This window comes from Pholis gunnellus (assembly GCF_910591455.1).
Source record: "Pholis gunnellus genome assembly, chromosome: 19".
Taxonomy (NCBI): Eukaryota; Metazoa; Chordata; class Actinopteri; order Perciformes; family Pholidae; genus Pholis; species Pholis gunnellus.
Window position 1 is genome coordinate 3,031,122 of NC_136546.1, and position 19,828 is coordinate 3,050,949.

Genomic DNA, 19,828 nt, shown 5'->3' on the forward strand with positions numbered 1-19,828 from the left:
CACTATAAGCAGACATCCCATGATGACCCAGACTCTCCAAGAAGGCTGAAAAAAAGAAACTGAAAAAAGAGCAATCATAAGCAGAGCCGCCTATGTTTTATTTACATGACGGGGCTAAGTTACAAAACTTGCAAACGTATAGAGACCTATTTGCATATTTTTAGTGCTTAATTAATATGTTTCAGAAGGGGTCGATCGGTTTGCTCAGCTGGTTCAGGAGGAAGACGGTCAGCAATGAGGAGACATTAAAGCAGCTCTGGAGGGGGAATGGATCCAGGTCGCCAACTTTGCATGTGCATCAATTAGACATTTCGACTGAAAAAACAGCCCGTTTAAGTTAGCCATTAATATTTTTGCTGTGCTGCTTCTGCTTCATGTCAGCCGGCACCTGCTTTGCCCCTGCCCCTGAGTGTCTCTGGACACTCCAGAAATGCAGGTTTGGTGACAAGATGTCATTATGACTTTTAAGGGGAGACACTACAGGCATAAAAAGGTTTTTCATGCACCGGTCAATTTATAGATTTTGGGCTAACATGCCCTCTTTCAGACTAGTGGGAAAAAAACATATATTTTACTACGTTGTCTATTTGCGTCTGTAGATTTCTCCTAACTTCACCAAAAGTTACCGATAGATAAATGTCTTAATGTCAGTAATCAACTGGGGTCGTTTCATGGTGATATCTATTAGTTACATGTTTACATAGAAATGTATGTTATTTACCAAAACATATCTTTAAAAGTTAAAAATCTCCACTTCAGCAGCACTCACATACACCAAACTCTTTATTCCTATCTATGTTCTGAAGATTTTTACAGAGGGGTTTGTTAGTATATCATTCATTTATATACGACATATTATTACTAAAAACAAGGAGAAAATGGATGTCTTTTTAAGGCTGTTTCAGGCAGTATTCTCTAAGTTACGGATTGATACAGAGAGGTATTAAAAATGTCCTCTGTAAAAACATTTGACTCTAAAAGGTCAACAAAATGACAAAAGAATTTTGAACCAGGCTTTGCTGTGTTCACATTTCTGTGCTGGAAATACAGCAAATTAGCACACATGTAATAAGATAATGCTCCATTTGTATATTTAAACATAACATATCAGAAAACTAGTGATACAAAAAAATAATTGTCATAATTTATGTAATTAACCGTAGAAGTTTCATGGCGACACCTATCAGTGAAAACGTTGACCCTATTCACCTTAACCAAAGAAAGGGCTCAAATCAATGCTTACTTTGATAGTGATGGTCATAGGTAAGAGAGTAGGACACGCTCAGTGTCAGGTAAAACCGTGGTAATCGTCTAATGCACAGTTTGATCCAGAGGTCACGCTGTGGAAACCCCGAGCAGGGCAGAGCGAACGGTAAGTGCGCCGCTCTCCTTGAACAGTCAACGTGCTTTAGAACGAGACGGTTCGACCTCATCCACCTCAGTGCAGGTGTGAAACATTTGTACTGCACAAGAGACTGTGATGAGCAGTGCTGCTGGGAGAGCAGATGTCCTAACAGTCATGAATAATGCATAATGGACTGATCATATAAGGTGCTCGTATTTACATACAGCTATATGAGACAAACTAGCTTCCACGTAAATGAGTGCTGCTATGCAGAATCTGTGCCGTTCACAGAGAGGTAGTCACACTGCCCCCATGTGACAACTATTGTCCATAAATAAATCTTAAAGAACAGAAGAGTTGGTTTGTACTTGACATTGTTTGGTGAAGGTTGTGTCTGTGAGGGACTGAACCGATAGATACACAATCAGGTTATATTTTTAACAGCTGAATCAGTGCACAAACACTATCTTCAGTATGAGAAGGAAAACATGCCATAACATTTGTTCTGATTGGGCTAAAGCCTGCAAATCTGGTGCGGACATCTTTCGGGCATTTCAGTACCACTTCGACATTTTTAGATCACCTTTATTTTAATAGTCAAAGCCAGGTTTTTTGAACAATTTGAGAAAATGCTAACATTGTGTTTATCAAATATCAAACAATTTTTTTTACATTGGTGTGCATATATTTGATATTCAACTTATAATGAGTTCATAGATGTTTCTTCTAGTTTCAGACCTTTTCTTATCATACTTAGTCTTTGGCCATATACGTGTTTTTTCCAAAATGTAATGGAGTGTTTTGCAAAAAACAGTATTCCTATATGTGCCAAAAACTAGATATAGTATGATAAGAAAAACTAACTTGTGATAAAATTGTTTTTCAGAATTGCTCCAGACAACACTTAAGGAAATCAAAAATGTCAGTTGCGTGCACAAATGGTTTAACCAGTGTAGATATGTGGCAGACATCAGGTCAAATTGTTTTTAAAGCTTTGAAATATAAACAACGTTTTACACATAGTTTTGGAGTTTCTGTAAATTCAGTAAAAGGATAGTTTTAGTCTGGATTTTTCTTTCTGTATTAAATGTTGAATTAGTACCCTTTCTGTCACATTTGTGAAACTGACAACTTCATTTATATCATACAACTAGGTACGAGTTTTTTTTCCAAAATGATCACTTTGTGCTTTTTATTCTTTATTCAGAGAACCACCACATAGTACGATAATAATACATTATTACTATGGTTTCTTGTTGGAGCATAAAATCTCATTTAACATCAAAATCTAACTGAACAATTCATTATTTCCAGTTATCTGAGTTAAGAGTCCTGCTAGTGGGTATATAAGATCATTTATTTTGTCTGAAGGGAAAAGGACAACACATTTATAAATGTCAAGGTATTGCTCCTAGCACTGATGCTAGAAAATAAAACTAGGTTATAAGAGCCATGATTTAAAAACGTAACAATGTGTCCAGGTTGAGTATTGCAAATACACATCACATATAAAAACATTAGTTTAGCTGGACTTTTTATATGTGCTCATGTATATCACAGTAGGCTGCTGCACGAATGCTTTATGAAGGTGGTCATGTTCTTATGGTATCACTCTTATTTATCTTTTTTCATTGGGCATTAGAATTCCCTTTATTATATACTTTCAAACATCCTACTCTCTTTTATTAGTTCAGTAAAACTATTACCATCCAGGACGATGATCTCAATGATAATGTAATCATTCTGCTGTGGAACACAATCTGAACAAGGCATCAGTTGTTGGAGCAAATCTAATTATGTTTTAAGCCAAAGCAGGGAGCAGGCAGTGAGAGGTATGAGTTTAGCCTGAACCTTTAACAAAAAAACAACAACCATCTCAATGGCTTGTAATTTCTGAGAGTCGTGCCTTTGCCAGTTGTATACTTTATTATTCTTGGCTTCTATCTATTCCATTTAAAAAATATATATATATTTCTAAATGTATTTATTTAATAAAAAACAATTGGAAAATACCCTACAACATAAACTTGCAAACAAAGTTACATTTAGAGTGATGTGCGCTGTATTCTCACATAACCACGAATGTATCTCTTTGTTCTTATTTTTACTGATTTATACAGAACCCTTAAAATAACAAGAGTATGAGAAGGGTAGGCTGACAATACAATTAGGAAAAAACTACTAGAAGAATATAAAATGAGACTACATATACTTTTAGGACGTAAGAAGCTAGGGCACATTGTTTCCTCCTAGTGCCCTTCGAAGTTCCCTACATTTTCCCAGAAACCCTCCAAATGGCTTTCGTGTGCAAACTAGAACTCAGTGCGCAGCTGCCCACCCAACATGGTTTGATGCTTGGATAGTGGATTGATCAGCATCCGGCAAAAGAAAAAACTCAAGTGGGGGACCAGGAAAACTTTTTCTTATCGCCTGGTTCCGCTCGGCGCGTGTTCTGCTCTCGTGACCAGCAAGTGCCCGTGTGAGTATGCGGCTTGGCTGTTAAACGAACCAACAGAGAAACCGCTGTTGTTTAGCCAGCTGTTTTGGTCAGCGAGGTTAGCTGGCAGTGGCTAGTGGCGTCAGTCGGCTAACGCGAACTTAAGCTAGCTAGCTCGGTATGAGCGCATTCAGTCTGCGGGTGAGAGCAAACGCCCGCGGTGTATTGTTATGGGTCGTTAAAACCAAGCGTAGCGTCCAGAGTTTGGAGCCCTCGGCGAAGATGAATCGGCGCCTGAATGTTGTTTTTGGTTCACGTAGCGGAGCTTTGGTAACGGTTATTAAAGGTTGACGCTAGCTCGGGTGATAGGGTCTACTGTGATTTGACATAACGTTAAAGGCCGAAGCTGTAATGATAACGTCACCTGGAGTGACACGAGAACAGGTCACAGCCTCGAGCTAACGTTCACAACTCAGAAGCAACACTTACAATTCAGTCCCGATGAGAGCGCGTGTCCTGTTTTAGCTGTTTCTTCGTGACCGAGTGCGAATAAAAAGCACATTTAACGTTAACGCAAAGTGCATTTAAACATTTAAATGAGTGTGTCGTCAGTTTGCTGAAACATGTTGTGGAACAATACATCAGGGCTACAGTATTCTCCAGTCGGACATGTCGGAGCTCCGGTTGAACCATTCCTGTGCTCTCTGTGGGTTCGCTGGTGTTCTTGCAGAACTCCATGTCGGCTCACTGGAAACAGAGAGGGGTCCAGCTCGCTGCTGTTGATGCTTTCTTGGCTCCTCTCATTTATTTGAACACCTGCTTGTGTTCGATGGGACGTCCAGTCAGTGTCTGATGGGCCTTTGTATTTTACACCTATAGCTAAATTAATTCCATAATCTATAAATCCACTTTCCCTATGTCCTCTCCGTCTCTGAACACAGAACATAGCTGCCTTCACATCCTGCTCTCCTCTTTTGTCCAAATACCTGAAGTCTCCATGAACCTTAACTCTTATTTTTACAATGTGTTTATTAAGGAACATCAGGCTTAAACATTACTTTTCTAACTTTGTAAAACAAAATATAACGAATAGATACACAGTTATAAATGTATTAAATTACTTATTATTAAAGTAATGAATCACACCAGCAACTTCGTAAAAATAAAAGTATATAATGTACATAGTATAAACATATTGGATTGAATTTAATAGCCGCCCTATTTCTAAGTTTTCATTAGATCCGGAGAACAACATTAAGGTATTCCAAGGCTGCTGGAGTCTTTGTGTGTTGTCTCACTCAACCCACATTATAATGTTTGCTTTAGAGACAAGTGGACGACGCGTACTTATATAGTGACAGCCACAATCCAGCAACACCCAAAGAGACGGGGACACTTTGGTTTAAGCATTTCTTCATCAGCATCATAATTAGGGGTTCGACGGATCACAAAACTCACGGTTGGGGTTCTAGCACGCTTTTGAGTCCCGGATCGGATCAGCAGGAAAAAACTAACTTTTAGAGATGCACAGATGTTTTTTTTGCCGCAGTAACAATTGAGCCGGATCCGCCGATACAGATTGTTATTGTTTTGTTATAGCAAATCGTTTTTTTACCGACCGCCCTGAAGTCAGTGTGAATCATCAAATTCTAAAATGTTATCCTTTTACTTTGTTATAGTCATCTATACTAGTTATTTGCAAACAACTCTTATTTAAAAGATTAGGAAACAAAAGATTGTATTTTATTGACTTTTTATTTCACCAACTGCAATGGACCAATTGCACAACACAGGGTCGTAACGTTGCAACATGAAATCAAGAGCAGAATAGATCCAGTCTGAGAGAAGCCTCCTTTAGAGCTACATCACAGCATATCTGCCTCTTATTTTGACGATCATATATTACATTTAGCAGAGAGTTGGATCAGTGAGGGTAATGTGTGCTCCTGTTTCTCACTCCTTTCCTTAATAAAGACGCTCGTGTGACGTCCAGACAACGGGGCTCACTCAGGATTAGTTTCATTGTTGACTAATCTGTCGATCACTTTCCCGACTAACCGGGTAGTTGTTGGGACTTTTGTTGTCCACAACTTAAAGATATTCAGTTTACTGTCATAGAGGAGTAAAGAACGCAGACAACTAGTCATTCACACTAGATTCTGGAATAAGAGAATGTTCACTCCTTTGTCTTTTTAAAGGGACTCTTAAACCAGACACATGTAATCAGTGCAAGTGACTTGATGTACTGTGTAAAGTGTGGCATTTCATACAGGCCTATCCAAAATGTTTTATTGGGAAATGTTTTGTGTGTTTTCTAGATTGATGAAAAAAAACAAACAACTGTGATAAAAGTCTGTTGATGTGCTCTAGTTTTAGGGAAACTCTGCTCTGCGTTTTCTAAGTGATCGGTGCTTTTCTCTTCTCAGAGTTTGTCGGAGGCGACCAGGTCAGCGCAGCGCTGTCAGGAACACAGAGCTCAGCCAATCAGCTGAGTACCTGTTCACTCAACATCTGTCCAACCCACACACACACACACACACACACACACGCACACACACACACACACACACACACACACACACACACACACACACACACACACACACACACACACACACACACACGCACACGCGCAATTACACGTCACTGATTCAGTAGCAAACATTAGCAAAATGCTGTATGCATTTGTCAGTGTGTGTATACTTAAATATTCTTCAATTGTGCTGCTGAATATATATATATATTTCCCATCATCCCATGCGTCTGCGCCCTCCTCCCTGAAGCCTCCCTCTCTCTCTCTCTCTTTGGGATCCTCTTGTAGTTCCATGTACGATTCAGAAAAAGGCCACTAGGGGGAAGTCTTACGCTTACTAACCCAACATCAGCCCAGTGGTCCACTCCGAGCAGGGGGACATCCGGGTGGGATTTCATTTTTAGTGTGTGGACTCGTCATTGCCTTCATCAACACAGTCTTTCTAGAGGGTAGAGGCAAAAGGTCATGTGAATGCAGTTTTATGTAGTTATTTAGATTCTTAAATGACGTCAGGATGCCCACATACGCTATGAAACAACCACTCTTGTGTGAATTGAATACCTAACAATTGAAAAGTATGTTCTCATATAATGAAGAACTTTTAGTGAGAAATAATTACTACGTGCTTTTTTATTATCAATTTAGATGACATAATAGTGAATCTCGATGTATGATTACATCACAACACGATTCCATTGAAAGAATTTAGACTATCATGTTATTGCCCAGCCCTATTTCCATACTGTGACCACAGGAAAGAAGAACTGTAGCTAGAACAGACATAATAACATCCACTGTGAGGTATGTAGAGCCGCCATGGCTATTACACAGCACCATGTCTCCACCGTTAAACACTGAGGACTGATGAAGCTCCGTTATGTGGCGCATTCAATACTAACGGGTGATATTTAGTGGCAGAAACCTCCTGTTGAACACAAGTCTTTTTTTTAGCCATCAGTGGGAGGATTCTCCCCATGTCGTTTCCAGAAAAATGCTCAGGTATTATCTGTTGCTATTTTTTTCAATACGCCATAAATAACTTCGGCCGGTTCTCGGAGCAGTTCTCTGTTCAAAGAGCAACAGAGCTGAGTCTGAGCTTCTGTTTTCTACAGATGAGTGTGTCCCTCTCCTAAATGCCACACATTCATTTACTTTGAACTCTTTTCCCTCCCCCCTCACTGTCCCTGTCTGCTTGTTGTACTACACCCCTCCACCCAACCCCACACACCCTTTTCCGACATGTCTCTGAATCCCTCCATCCTGGCCTCTCGGCCCTTGTGAACAACTGGCCCCGGACAGCTGGCTCTTAACAGCTGCTTGCCATCTCGGTTTTTTGGCCCATCTCCATCTGGGCAACTTCTTCCACAGCGTGGTCCCTCTGTAAGCCGCCCTCTCTGTTTCTAAATCAGTCTTTGTGCTGTCTTCGTGCCATTCAGCAAAAAGTAGGTTACGTCCTCTAAAAGGAGCTGTCCTTTTGCGTTTGGATTCTGCCAGTGAACGTGAACAAAATGGTTATTTTCTGCATCTGTCATCAGTGTTTTCTTTTGCTGTGACACCACATTCATCTCTGTAACAGCCTGGTCTGATAATGTGCAGTAATCTCTTCCCCGATTCTAACCGCTGACATTTGGTGGAGGGAGATATTCCCGAGCAACCGCAATAAAGTTCAGTGAGGTAATGCACCAACAGTCTGAACTCTTTTTTTTGTTGTTGTTGCTTTGCCAGAGCTGGAAAAAGAGGATTTTCTTGGTGGGCCTTTCTGAAAAGCTTAACCTGTTTGATTTACCATGACCATCACTATACATGGCCTCAAACTGGAGCACCCAAATCCCCCGCTGACTCCGGTGACCTCGGCTGCTGCTGCTGCTGCTGATGTGCAGTTGTTGGCATTGTAACTCATCCTGCCTCGCTACGAGCCGTATCCCCTGCTTTTCTTTTCTTTTTTTCTCCTCTTCGGGGCGGCACAGGGGTTAATCGGACCGGGAGTCAGTTGCCTGCCACCGGAGACAGGACTGCACACTTGCCGTCCATAATTCAAACTGTTGCACTGCGTTCTTTGATGTTGAGCCGAGGGATGGAGACGCCGTCGGCTCCCGTGGACCCCGTGGCACCAGCGTGCCTAATCTCCGTCTGTCTCTTGTAGAGACCTCATCCTGCCACACAGTATGGATTTGTGTCTTCTGGTGGTGACAGGCGGCCGGCCAGATCCACAGAAGATTTCTGAGAGAGAGAGAGAGAGAGAGAGAGAGAGAGAGAGAGAGAGAGATGTTATCCACGCTCTGAGGGGACAAAGCCTTTCCTTATCTGGTCTGGGACATGGATTTAGATGAGTGTGTGATAAATATTTAGCTTTCAGTGGGGATGAAACCCAACCCGGGATTCAAATTTCAACGTTTTTGTCTTTTCGTGGGAAGACAGTCTAAGTAATCTGTGAGAAAGTCCTTTGGAGACAGGCTCTTGGGTGTTTAAGTCCATATTTAAACCTGCAATCACTTTTTGGCCACACGGGGGCAGCGGAAAGAAGTTGTGAACACAACAATGACACCTTTTAAGTTAATATGAAAAGCTGTTTGTTTCTGGGCAGGTGGTGAATGTAAGTCCAATGTTTAGTCTCTTTAAGCTTTGTGTTTTTATCTCTACCATCTCCTGAGGGAAATAGCGTGCTGCAGGAATGAGTCTAAACCCTGGAAGTGAGTCAGTCATTGTTGCACTTCTGGTTCCTTCGTTTGTATGTTTTCTTGGATGTGTTTTGGGTTAAATGCCTGAAATAGTCTGTGGTTAACACAAGCTTAATGATATAAAATGCGTCCGTAAATACCACTCTTGTGAATTTTGAAGCTTTTACACGTGTTAAAAAGTGCGGTTGCTAACAAGTGGGTCAATGTGACTAAACGCAAACTGTCCGCAAAATCACAAAAGTGTTCATTTGTGAACATTATCTTGCTGTACCAAACATGTTTGTATCATGAACGTTTGTTTGCCACAGGGCTTATTCTCTCCAATAATCCAAAATCCAAAATGGAAGAATCTTATTGTGTTTTTGTCGTGGGAACCAGGGAGATGCTAACAAACATACACAAATACATCATCCCTCCAGCACTCTATGTATCGGTCTCTTTAGCTCCACTATGTTCATAAGCTAGTCTCAAACTGTGTCTGTCTCTGCAGCTGTTGGTTTACAAGACGATCTCACCATAAGGGCTATTTAGTAGCTGATCTGGAGTCCTCTCAAACTCATGTACGATTAGATTAAGAATGCCTTATGACTTTTTACCAAGAAACTTTCTAAATTCATGCTGAACTCACATTAAACGTCTTAAGTTCCATACTTGTAGCTTGTGAACCAGCCCCTGACATGTGACTGTAGTCTTAGAAGCTCACCTAACTTAAAAGAAAAACATTTCCCTTTACAGAAACATGCAACCTGTGAATGTTTTAAGTAATGATACAATACATCCAGTCCAATGACCACTAAACTGAAGTTTAATTTCATGAGAAATTAGATATCATAACTCAAAATGTTATGGTATTGCAATTCCAATTCAGCGCAGCTCGTCCAGTTGTTAAATGAAGGACAAACAAGCAGCGTTCAGGTGGAGATGCCAAAAGCAGTAAATACGAAAGCAAGTGGAGAAGAGTAGTGTGCCGTTGCATGTTGAGTTTCATCAAAGTAACCATGGAGGTGGAGAGGACAAATAAAAGAATGACTAAGAGAAAAAATATGTTTTCACATTGTCTGTAACCTGCAAATAGATTTGGTTTTTTTCTGACTCACCAGATAACTTTCTAAAGTTGTTTTGACGGCTGATACTGGATATATCTACTAACTTCCCCCATTACATAAGGTGTAATTCAGAGGAAATCCAGCATGCAGGCTCCAGCTGCCATACGTCCTTTTTAATTTGATCTCCTCTTACAATTATTTCACTCTGACACTCAAGTCCTCCACTTTTCCAGTTGTCCTTTACCTTCAAACTAACTTAATATCCTCCAGGGATAGTAATTTATGTCTCCTAGGATGAATCCTACTGACTTTATTGGCTCTCAACTTTTCTTCTACCGCCACTAATCAAGTTGACATTTTTGGCTTTTCTTGCAATGCCTTGACAACTATTTGTTATATTATATGTGATATCAAGGATGCCCAGATGGAAGATACCCAAATATGTTAGTGATCCCATGCCTGTTCCTCTAGCGACACCAGCAGGTCAAAGTTTTCTTTTACAGACCTCGTAATTGAAAGCAGGCAGCGTTATAGGCCCTTTTCCTTTTGGTTCCCGGGCTTTAGATTAAAGACGCTGATAGCGCCTGGTGCTCCTCAAAATGCATATGTGAAATATTACAGGCTCTGGCCACTACACTTTTGCTTTCAGCCATTTGACCTGGACAGGGCCCTGTGTGGGAAGAAGTGCTCTGAGAAACAACCCCCCCCTGTCTCTGTGTTTTGCATCAGCCTTACCATATCACTGCCTGCATATCACTGCCTGTACCACAGCTGTTACTGTTTGTGTATTTGATATACTGACGGATGCCGACAAGGAACAGGTGTTGCGTATTAGTGTCACTATTTTATTCTAACCCCCCCCATTTGAAAAAAAAAGTGGACTGTGGTCAGTTGTCAGAGTGTATCACTGTAATATATGTCAATCTGACTTTTAAACTGAGCTTTGCTACAAAGCAGTACCTTCAGTTTTTCCTGAGAAAAAGGAAGAGGCACGGAAAGGGAAACTGAATTAATGTGGTTCAGGTGGACTGACCCCAAAGACGCATCAGAAACATGGGAATGCCTTTGAACGTAGACCCCTTTTTCCGCCCTGTCGTCTCCTCTCGGTACGTTCTATTGGTATTGAGTTTGTAGGAATATCAACCACAGATGGAAACTTCCATATTTGGTTTTGACATTTCCGTCCAATTTCTTGTCAGAAATGATATTATTAGACAACCCTGTCTGGTTATTATTTTGCTCTACATCGCAATGCTGCTTGTTGTTGCAGCAGTAGAATTCCAGTTATTTCAACTGCATATAAATCTTAAACCTCAGGCTTACGTTGTGGACTACCCAACTTTTTTTGTGGACTTATGGTTTCCTAACCTACTGCCGGTAGCTTAACCACATACATATTTTGTCATGGGCTACCACTCACATAACAGTCTATATTTTCTGGTTCATAACTTATGCCTTGATTTTCTGAGTGGACACATTGTTGATTCCTTTGCCGTGCCTCGGCCTGCAGAGCACTGCTCTCACCTCACCGCACCTGTCTATGTTTGTGTGTGCCAGACGAGAGAGCCAGGGTGTAAGCGAGTGGGTTGCATCACTGAGTCTTTCCTCGGTCGCTTAGCTCTTCAGACAAATCCCGGCAGACAGGGCCCCGGTTCCCCCCAACAGAGAGCAGCCTCATTAGGATTTGTTGCACAAACTGGGGAATTTGGACCGGCTGAGGGAGCAACAAGGCCTTCCCTCCGAGGGACACATGTTCCTTGCTGCGGCCTGACCCTGGAGCTCTGGGCCTTGTCGAATCATATTTGGCTCATATGGCTCCCGGTCAGGGGCTTAGTTACCCCTGGATCAACCTCACTCGTCCTCACTGAGGCCTGTATGCAAAAAACGGACCTGGAGGTTTTGATAAATGGACGGCTTGTTGAGGCAACATTGGGGCTGGTGTGGCCATCACGAGGTACGGAGTTTGGTGAATATCGCACCCTGCACTGTTACTCTATGGGTGCTAATTAGGTGATCCAGGCTCAGAGAGCAAACGGCACACAGTGCACAGACACTTTGGCTATTTAATTGGCTGTCGGCGCTCTCTGCAGCTGGGATGCACATTGAAACGGGGAGGTTATAGGAATAGCCTTTTATCATACATTATCTGTAAGAATACAACATGTTGAGGCTCTGTCTGTGTCATTTACGGCGGAAAATCGTCAAATTTGCTATTCATATTCATATTTGTGAATAGATGTTTTGCAGTTTGAACAATGAGAACTTGCTGGGCAATAGCTAGCTTCTAAAATACATTTTAGTGACGATTGCAAGTGATGAATAATTTTACAATTGAGGGGGTCTGAAGTGTCTATCAAGGAGTCTTGGACCCCATCTGAGACCCCCCCTGTCTCGCACACTGTGCAGATTGTACGCACTAGTTGGCTGCTGTCTGTAGTCTTTGCGGTGTGTTCTTGTGCAACTTTTTGCCCAAGACCCGACACGAGGCGACGCAACAGTCTGCCTTTGGTTCGTTACATCATGATGTGACACGGTAAGACAGAGGGGAATGCTATTCAATCACTCAGACCAGCCACCCAATATACTTTACTGAGGGCGTTGTGTTTTCCACTTTCTCCACCAACCATCTCAGCTTGATTGATGTGACGTCACTGTCACCCATGTTTTGGCACTGACAGTCTGATTAAAAGGGGTGGATGGTTAATGAGTTGGCAGATTGTAGTTCTCCTGGGCAGCGCAGCTGGACGGCGTCACCTCCACCTTGGATTAGCATAAACCAAAGATTGATGCAGAGGGTTACCATATCAACAACATCATGGAAAGCATCTGTTTGTTGGTGCTCTGACGTCTTCCTCTCTGTCAGCCCATTAGTGTTGGCTGGCTGCAAAGGGCTCGCCCCCATAGGGCCCGGTGTGAGCCAATGTTGAGTAATGGTGGACATATGGAACATGTAACTCGCTCAGTCTCAGGAGCTCTCAACGACTAGCCTCTGATTTCCAGCAGACTTAACATAGTTGATCCTTTTTCATCCAACAAAAACAATGGAGTTAAAAACATTTCACAAAACATTTACACAGATCCTGTTACTGTTTCTTGTCTCTTTACAATTTGTTGGTGACGGAACTAATTTCCTGATGGATTTTATACGGTTTTACAACACATGGAAAACTGTTGACAAAGTGGAGTGAACAAGCAAACCAATAACCTTGAGAGCCGTGTTCTTGGCCAGTTGGCACAGTTCAGAATGTCCCAAGAGGCAAAGAAAGGAGAACGAGAGGAAAACAAAAAAGCAAAATAGGCGACGGAGAATTCACACACGCTTCTCTGAACTCTGAACCAAAATGAAGTGAGGACACGTTTTTACTTGTTGCATTGAGAATTAAGTCTACTGAGGCGAACACAGTTGGATTCATGTCCTGTCACTCTCACTATTATTACATTGATGGACTAATATGGATCCTGCCAGCTTGCTTATGGGCTGTACTGACAACCCACCAGCTAAGTAAGAAATGACTCTATAGGAAATGCTCTGCTTCTGCTTGAGACAGTTCTGTAGGAGACTGACCATCCTGTGCACTCAAAGCAAAGTCACATGGCACAGGGACTGATTTCTTATCATTTTCGTGGTTTGAATTTTGAAACACATGGAAGCGTTGGTAGTTGTGTAGGATTACAGTATCAGTGGGTGTGGTAGGTGGTGGCATTATTTATGACCAGACAAATTATTAGTTTTCTTTGTTTGCAATGCAGTATGCATTGCACTCTGGTAGCTTGTACTGAATTGATCCGTTATGAAAATGAAATGAAATTGATTTTGAATCGCCCAAAATCACAAATCCTCAGAGGGCTTTACAATCTGTACAACATACAACATCCTCTGTCCCAGGACCCTCGCAAAATGTGCTAACCAGACTACGAAGATGAAATGACATATTTCTGTAAGATTTCGCTCTGGTGCTGTGATATCTGCTACCCACTGCTGGAAAAACTTGAAATTGATCGAAAAAGCACAGCGATAATGATTCAGCCCCTGACATCTGTGTCAGATGTTCCCGCTTCCACAATCCCAACTATTTCCATCACGGCCCACACTGACAGTTTGGTGTTGAATGACAACCGCTACCATACACATGTATACCAGGCAGCATCCTCCGGTTCCGTAAAGTGAAGCCGATGCAGAAGTGCCATAAACCTGCATTCTCTCTAGTGACCATCCTCTGGTTGTATAGAAGTCTATGAGAAAATGACTCTACTTCTCTCTTGATTTATTACCTCAGTAAACATTGTAAACATGAGTTTATGGTCTCAATCTCTAGTTTCAAGTCTTCTTCAATACAGCATGATGTTCATTTAGTAAATGATGGTCCATTCAGAGTCAAACAGACCAAAAAGTGGAGTATGCTTTAGGGCGGGGCTACCTTGTGATTGACAAGCGGAGTCTCTACGTCACTCCTCTGCAGTCCAAACATGGTCACTTCCATTCACTGGTTGCAAATAAACAAGATGGGGACAAATAAAACTCAAAACTCAAGTCCACAAACCAATGGGTGACGTCACGACAGCCACGCCCACTTATATACAGTCTATGATGTACAGTATATTTAAAAAAGAAAAAATGTAAAATCTTACCTTCAATACTTATACTAGACAACACATACAATTAGTCAGTATGTTATCTTACAAAGAGGGGGAAATTTAGCTTGGTAATGTCACAAGAAATGGCGCAGAACACACATTCACGCGCCATTTCGTGCACCATTGACCTTCTTAAGGCTGATGGACAGGACAAGTCCCAATTCCTCTAATACTTTACACCAAATTTCACCACACCGCCTGATCCTGACTGACGGGCCCCTAGCTGCGCCAGTCTGCCTGAGTAGTAGATGCAGTTGGCAGGTCACCAAGATATTACAGCGTTACAGGTGAAGGAAAGAAGAAGTGTGTATGACTAATCTGAATGAACCTGTGTTACCATCCATACTGGCAAATGCTGAAGAAAAAAAATGTTTGAAACTCAGGAATGTTCCAGATCAGACCGTCCCCTGTGCCCTCTCAGTTGGTTGGGCCTGGAGGCAGTATGACATAGTGTTTTGGAACACTGCAGATCTGATATTTGGACGTTTTCTATTCTGGTGAAAGTCTCTTTGTTCCGAAAAAGTCACATCTTGACTGACCTTCTCTATGAAACATTTGTTGTTACTCAATCTCCTAACACAATGTCTGCATTATTAGGCTGAACCCTTTGCTCTGAGTCCATTAGTTCCATTTTAGAGACACTGTAGAGACCCATAATACCTGAGGAAGTGCCCTGTGACAGAGCTGAGAGGCAGCAGGGATGGAAAACTGGACCTTAATGATCACAGATGGAGAACTGGCTTATCCAAACCCCTACAGAGCAAAAGAAAAGTTTTCCTCCTCTGACTTCCTTCAGCACTGCCAGAACATTGGTACATTCAGCAAGTGGTTTGCCATAAAACGTAGCTTTACCTCATGCTTCCTACGCTACTTCTCCAGGAACAATGGTTTTCAGAGGTGGCCCAACTAAAAGGGGCTCTTAAAGATCTTTTTAGAAGCAAAACATATAGAGTTCTTGTATTCTTTATGGCTGAATCTTCTGTGTAAACCTTGAGGTAACACAATTCAGCATAATGTGAAACAGAGTTATTATGATACATTAAATGTAAAACTCCTGAAGATCTTCTTCTCTGTTGCTCACCTCTGTGACAGACAAAGATATTCATGATTATATATGAGAGAGCGCAGCAACATGCTGCTATGGTGGAAGAAGGATTCTGACTTTAAGTAGCAATACTGTACTATAGAAATACTCCATTATAAGTCAAAGGTAATACTGTACTATAGAAATACTCCATTATAAGTCAAAGGTAATACTGTACTATAGAAATACTCCATTATAAGTCAAAGGTAATACTGTACTATAGAAATACTCCATTATAAGTCAAAGGTAATACCGTACTATAGAAATACTCCATTATAAGTCAAAGGTAATACTGTACTATAGAAATACTCCATTATAAGTCAAAGGTAATACTGTACTATAGAAATACTCCATTATAAGTCAAAGGTAATACTGTACTATAGAAATACTCCATTATAAGTCAAAGGTAATACCGTACTATAGAAATACTCCATTATAAGTCAAAGGTAATACCGTACTATAGAAATACTCCATTATAAGTCAAAGGTAATACCGTACTATAGAAATACTCCATTATAAGTCAAAGGTAATACTGTACTATAGAAATACTCCATTATAAGTCAAAGGTAATACTGTACTATAGAAATACTCCATTATAAGTCAAAGGTAATACTGTACTATAGAAATACTCCATTATAAGTCAAAGGTAATACTGTACTATAGAAATACTCCATTATAAGTCAAAGGTAATACTGTACTATAGAAATACTCCATTATAAGTCAAAGGTAATACTGTACTATAGAAATACTCCATTATAAGTCAAAGGTAATACTGTACTATAGAAATACTCCATTATAAGTCAAAGGTAATACCGTACTATAGAAATACTCCATTATAAGTCAAAGGTAATACCGTACTATAGAAATACTCCATCATAAGTCAAAGGTAATACTGTACTATAGAAATACTCCCATTATAAGTCAAAGGTAATACTGTACTATAGAAATACTCCATTATAAGTCAAAGGTAATACTGTACTATAGAAATACTCCATTATAAGTCAAAGGTAATACTGTACTATAGAAATACTCCCATTATAAGTCAAAGGTAATACTGTACTATAGAAATACTCCATTATAAGTCAAAGGTAATACTGTACTATAGAAATACGCCATCATAAGTCAAAGGTAATACTGTACTATAGAAATACTCCATTATAAGTCAAAGGTAATCCTGTACTATAGAAATACTCCATTATAAGTCAAAGGTAATACTGTACTATAGAAATACTCCATTATAAGTCAAAGGTAATACTGTACTATAGAAATACTCCATTATAAGTCAAAGGTAATACTGTACTATAGAAATACTCCATTATAAGTCAAAGGTAATACTGTACTATAGAAATACTCCATTATAAGTCAAAGGTAATACTGTACTATAGAAATACTCCATCATAAGTCAAAGGTAATACTGTACTATAGAAATACTCCATCATAAGTCAAAGGTAATACCGTACTATAGAAATACTCCATCATAAGTCAAAGGTAATACTGTACTATAGAAATACTCCATCATAAGTCAAAGGTAATACCGTACTATAGAAATACTCCATCATTAGTCAAAGGTAATACCGTACTATAGAAATACTCCATTATAAGTCAAAGGTAATACTGTACTATAGAAATACTCCATTATAAGTCAAAGGTAATACCGTACTATAGAAATACTCCATTATAAGTCAAAGGTAATACTGTACTATAGAAATACTCCATTATAAGTCAAAGGTAATACTGTACTATAGAAATACTCCATTATAAGTCAAAGGTAATACCGTACTATAGAAATACTCCATTATAAGTCAAAGGTAATACTGTACTATAGAAATACTCCATTATAAGTCAAAGGTAATACCGTACTATAGAAATACTCCATTATAAGTCAAAGGTAATACTGTACTATAGAAATACTCCATCATAAGTCAAAGGTAATACTGTACTATAGAAATACTCCATCATAAGTCAAAGGTAATACCGTACTATAGAAATACTCCATCATAAGTCAAAGGTAATACTGTACTATAGAAATACTCCATCATAAGTCAAAGGTAATACCGTACTATAGAAATACTCCATTATAAGTCAAAGGTAATACCGTACTATAGAAATACTCCATTATAAGTCAAAGGTAATACTGTACTATAGAAATACTCCATTATAAGTCAAAGGTAATACTGTACTATAGAAATACTCCATTATAAGTCAAAGGTAATACTGTACTATAGAAATACTCCATTATAAGTCAAAGGTAATACCGTACTATAGAAATACTCCATTATAAGTCAAAGGTAATACCGTACTATAGAAATACTCCATTATAAGTCAAAGGTAATACTGTACTATAGAAATACTCCATTATATATATATATACTGTATATATATATATATATATATATATATATATATATATATATATATATATAAAATAAAACCTTTTTTATTGTATATCTTCTTATTGTTTTATGTTTCTCATATTTCCACATTTATTTTCTTTTTATTTTACAGATGCATCTTTTTAGAGCACTCCTATGACTCCATACAATCCTGCACTCAAAGTATTGTTCAAAGTGTTATCATTAATATATATTATATATTAATGATGCATCAACATGTAAGTCAGATTGTAATGTCCATTTTAATCTTCATTTTGTACTTTGTACTCATATGCCAATGTAGTAGAAATACATCAAATGTATCATGACGTGATAATATTCAAGTAATGATGAGTATTATACCTAATATCAGTTATGAGGTAAATAATATAATAAATATTGATATTAGTATCAGCTGCTGCATTGAGGCCAGATCTTAACTATGTATACTGAATATACATTTGAACCTTGCTTATTAATGACCTTATGGAGGCGAAACGTGGCTGATGTACAAATATGATGAAATAGCTTCTTATTGGCTGGAGTTGAGCTTGGGTAGGTGGACACAGGGCTGTGCTCCCAATGCCATCAGTATATGATGTCCCATCATCATTATCATCATCATCATCATCATCATCATCATCATCATCATCATCATCATCATCATCATCATCATCATCATCATCCTTCCTCTGACTCTTCTATCCATCCGTCCATCTATCTCTGGCTCACTCTAGTTTTCTTTTCTTCTTCTTCTGCTTTATTCTCCTGAAAGGCGTCCAGGAGTCTGAAACATTAATTTAATAAGAGATAAATTAGAAAAATGTGCAAATGTAAGGCATATTTTTGGCTCGCTGGTCAGAGGAGGAACATTGGGAGGGTGCATTCCGCACTCCCCTCTTCAACTTAACTGCCCTCTCCCCTCCTTCATTCTCTCTCTCACTCTCTCTCTCTGTGCGCTGTAAATCCTCCCAGGGTTCCATCTGCTTTCTTGCCGTGGAACAGTTAAGAGACTGTTCATTAGACTGACACAAACCAGAGAGGGTTCGTAGGGGTGGGGAGGTGCTCCCAGGGAGGGGCGGAGGGAGGGAGGGAAAGAGGGAGGGAGAGAGATCTTGGCCTCGGCCCAAGCCGCTGACCCTGGAGGGGCCCGTTGTTTGGCTCACTACACAGAGGTGCAGGGACAGGTAGGGATGGAGGGACAGAGAAGGCCTCATCCGTTCCTTTTTGTTTCACTTGATGGAGACTTTTGCGTAGCTTGAGCCCATCCGTAAACCGCGCTATAAGGCTAACTGTTGAGCTGCTGCCAAGCAGAGCGGTTTAACATCCCTCCCTCGCTCCCTCCTCCCTCCCTCCCTGTCTCGTTGTCCCCGTCCACCTCGTTCCCTCTTGTCCACTTCTCATCTTTTTGTCTTCTCTCGCCCTGTCCCGAGCCTCCTCCTTCTTCCTCTCCTCAGAAAAAGTACTGCAGCAGTTGTGTTTTGTAGATCGTCGGTGGCGGTTTAGAGATAATGTTTTGGTAATTTTGTTTTGTATTTCATCTGTCTCTGCCAGCGAGTTTCCTTTCTTCCACGTGGATTAAAATGGACAAAAGCCATGTTCACTACTCTGCATGCCAGTTTGATAAAAGTTATATGGACACATGTGCATGCAAACAATCCCATATGGCACATACAGACACACACACACACACACACA